We start from the raw sequence: 3,663 nt of genomic DNA on the forward strand, positions 1-3,663 counted from the left end.
ATGGCATGGTAGGACATGCAACTTTTGGAATTGGATAAAATTCCTAAGATCCCATTGTACCATTAAATTAACATTGGCTAGGGGCATAAGACTATACAGGAGAAATGAGAATATAACAGTTTAGGTGCAAAATAAGTACAGTATATGAGTATTTGCAGAGAGTTTCAGGGTGCTTCCCCTAGGTATTACTAAATATCAGCCTTGAAGGAAACCAAATCCATAGCAGATTCTTTCTAAGAATATTATTGTATAATTTTTTCAGAACACCTTTAATAAGTTTTGTGTTTACTAAACCATGCACATGCATATTAGCCTGATTCATTTTTGAGATTTTCTATAATAAAAATAAAAACAGAGGACATAGAGACAACACATATAGATACAGGAATATAACTGGCCTAATCCCTGCTGTCTAAAAAGTAGCTGTACCTTTCCTGTAATACAAGAACTCTGCAGGGATGATTTTTGGTGATTTAAAGGATGGGTTTGATAGAGCTTCAGAAGTTATGGCTGTACATAAATTTGCAACTCCCACCAATGAATAGGTAACTTACACACACATTTTAGTGAAAATTATATAGTTTTGTAACATGTTTTATGGAAAAAAATAGTTGTATTTTTTCAAAATGTATTTACCTCCATTCTGCATCAGATTGTCTCTCCAGACACAGAACAGATTAATCATGCCCTACTTTAAAATGTCTTGGAAGCTTAATTTTAATAAGTATAGATAACACCAATACTGCTTCCTAAAGACACAAATCATTTCTCAGAATGTCTTACACTGCTTAATTGTCTCCAGATTGTCACATCAGAACTCTGTGGAATAATAGCTCATACTCTTTGAAGTCATATGATGTTACAGCTCTATAGACAACACTTAAAGAATTCGCAGCACTTGGAAGGCTGCAAGTTAGATTATGTTGTGTTTGCTGAAAAGTCTAGAGGGATGCTGATTAGCTGATAAGGGAGATGGGGACTTATACAATGCAGAAGGAAACCATCATAGAGTGAGGGAATAGAGACATAGCAAACACTACCCCAGGAGTATGGAAGCGATGATATTTTACAGGATTGCATGTAAGCAAACGAAAATATTCAGTTGATTCTAATGTTTAAAACCTAGGGGCAGTGAAATATCACAGAGAGCTGGGTAAATTTTTTTGAGGGAGGAATAGTTTTATTAACCAAAACATGCATTTTATAGTTGACCTGAACCTTATTGTGAATTTGGGTCAAAGTTGGTGAATAAGTTCAGCCAAATGAAAGAAAAAAATGAAGGCATAATTTTGGAAATGACAAAACTATCCATTTTGGATTCTGGGGATAGATTCACTATGGGACTTCAGCATCATTTAACAGAGGAAAGGTGAGGCTGGATTTTTACTTCATAGTCCACTCAACGGGGGGTTCATAGGCTACTCAACGGGGAGTTTTATAAGACACAAGTTCCAATCCTTTTTCTGCCTGATTCAAAAAGGCATTTGAATCGATGTCTTCCATCTGAGAAAGCAGGGACAACTAAATATTCATTGGAGTGGGGACTTGAAACCTAGATTTCCCCCAACCCAAAGTGCTTAAATTATTGCACTACACAGTGCAAGCAGAGTACTGCCACCAACACCTGCTGCTCCTCCCTAGTTTTATGAATGGCACTTAATTTTCCAGGTGACTTTTATATTTTGCTTTTATTAAAAAGGGCCCCAAATTAAACAAAACATTTGATGAACATTTGGGCTCTGGGGGTGGCGAGAGATGCACGGGTGCAAGCCCATCATGCCCCTGCACCCCAAAGCCACCAGCGACCCCCTCCCCAGCAGCTGCAGAGCACCCCCACTGACCCCTAGCACTGACTGAGGTAAGTGGGGCCTATGGTGGGATGAAACCACCAATGTAAGCCCACTAGGCAACTACTGCATAACCGGCAGGTTAGGGCACTCAAGGGAATCCACACCTACCCCAGCCCTGGAATGGTGTCTGCCTGGGAATGCAAGGAAGCCTAGGGCTTTCAATGGGACACTTAAGTGTCTGTACACCAACACCAGGAGTCCAACAGGAGTGGTTGCTCCTCAAGGGAGTGATCCTGACATCACAAGGGATGTCCATCCCATCTCAGAGGAAGGGTAGCAAAAGGGCACAGCAACCCCCTTGGCTCAGCAGGGAACTCGAAGACCTCCTGTGCCTAAAAAGAGAGTCTTATAAAGGATGGAAGACTGGAATCACCACCAAAGAGGATTACTCAGCACTGGTCCATACATGCAGAGAGCGGACCAGGAAAGCCAAGGCTGCAATCGAACTCTGTCTGGCTTCACATATCAAGGATAATAAGTCCTTCTTCAGATATGCAGGGAGTCAGAAAAAAAACAAGGGTAACATTGGACCCCCAGTGAACCAAATGGGACAACTGATAACCAACACCTAGGAAAAAGCCTATCTGCTTAATGGGTACTTTGCATAGGTCTTTCATCAGCCCAAAGGGACTGCCCTGCCTAGCATGACATAGGATGACCAGGGTAAGGGCATATTTATACCCAGCATTGGTGTAGACCTTGTAAAGGAACACCTTGAGAGGCTGGACACCTTCAAGTCAGCTGGTTCTGACAGATTAAACTGTAGATGCCGCAGTTCAAGCCAGATGCAGACAACCTGGAGAGGGTCCAAAGAAGGACCACTCACCTGATTAGAGGCCTTCAGTGAAGGCCCTATAAGGAAAGGCCAAGGGACCTTAACCTCTTCAGCCTGTCCAAGAGAAGGCTGAGAGGGGACCTTATGGCAGTATACAAATTCATAAGGGGAGAGCAACATGAAGTAGGTGATGACATGTTCATCAGTGCACCCCCTGGCATGACAAGGAACAATGGCCATAAGCTACTAGAGAGAAGGTTTAGGCTGGACATTAAGAGAAAGTTCTTCATGGTCAGGGTTGCCAGAATCTGGAATGGGCTTCCAAGGGAGGTGGTGCTCACCCCATCCTTGGGGGCCTTCAAGACTAGACTGGACTGGTCCCACCGAGTGGATGGGTCGGTATCAACCTGGAAGGGTGTGGGCAGTGGGGTCCCGCAGGGCTCGGTCCTTGGACCGATACTCTTCAATGTCCTCATCAGCGACATGGACGAGGGAGTGAAGTGTACTCTGTCCAAGTTTGTGGATAACACAAAACTGTGGGGAGAAGTGGACACGCCGGAGGGCAGGGAACAACTACAAACAGACCTGGACAGGTTGGACATGTGGGCGGAAAACAACAGAATGCAATTCAACAAGGAGAAATGCAAAGTGCTGCACCTAGGGAGGAAAAATGTCTAGCATACCTACTGCCTAGGGAATGACCTGCTTGGAGGCACGGAAGGGGAAAGGGATCTTGGAGTCCTAGTGGACTCCAAGTTGAACATGAGTCGTCAGTGTGAAGAAGTCATCGGAAACGCTAATGGCACTTTATCGTGCATCAGCAGATGCATGATGAACAGAACCAAGGAGGTGATAATTCCCCTCTATCGGGCGCTGGTCAGACTGCAGCTGGAATACTGCGTGCAATTTTGGGTGTCGCACTTCAAGAGGGATGTGGATAACCTGGAGAGGGTCCAGAGAAGTGCCACTCATATGGTTAAGGGCTTGCAGACCAAGCCCTATGAGGAGAGACTAGGGCACCTGGACCTCTTCAGCCTC

This window comes from Alligator sinensis, unplaced genomic scaffold, assembly GCF_000455745.1.
Source record: "Alligator sinensis unplaced genomic scaffold, ASM45574v1 scaffold173_1, whole genome shotgun sequence".
Taxonomy (NCBI): Eukaryota; Metazoa; Chordata; order Crocodylia; family Alligatoridae; genus Alligator; species Alligator sinensis.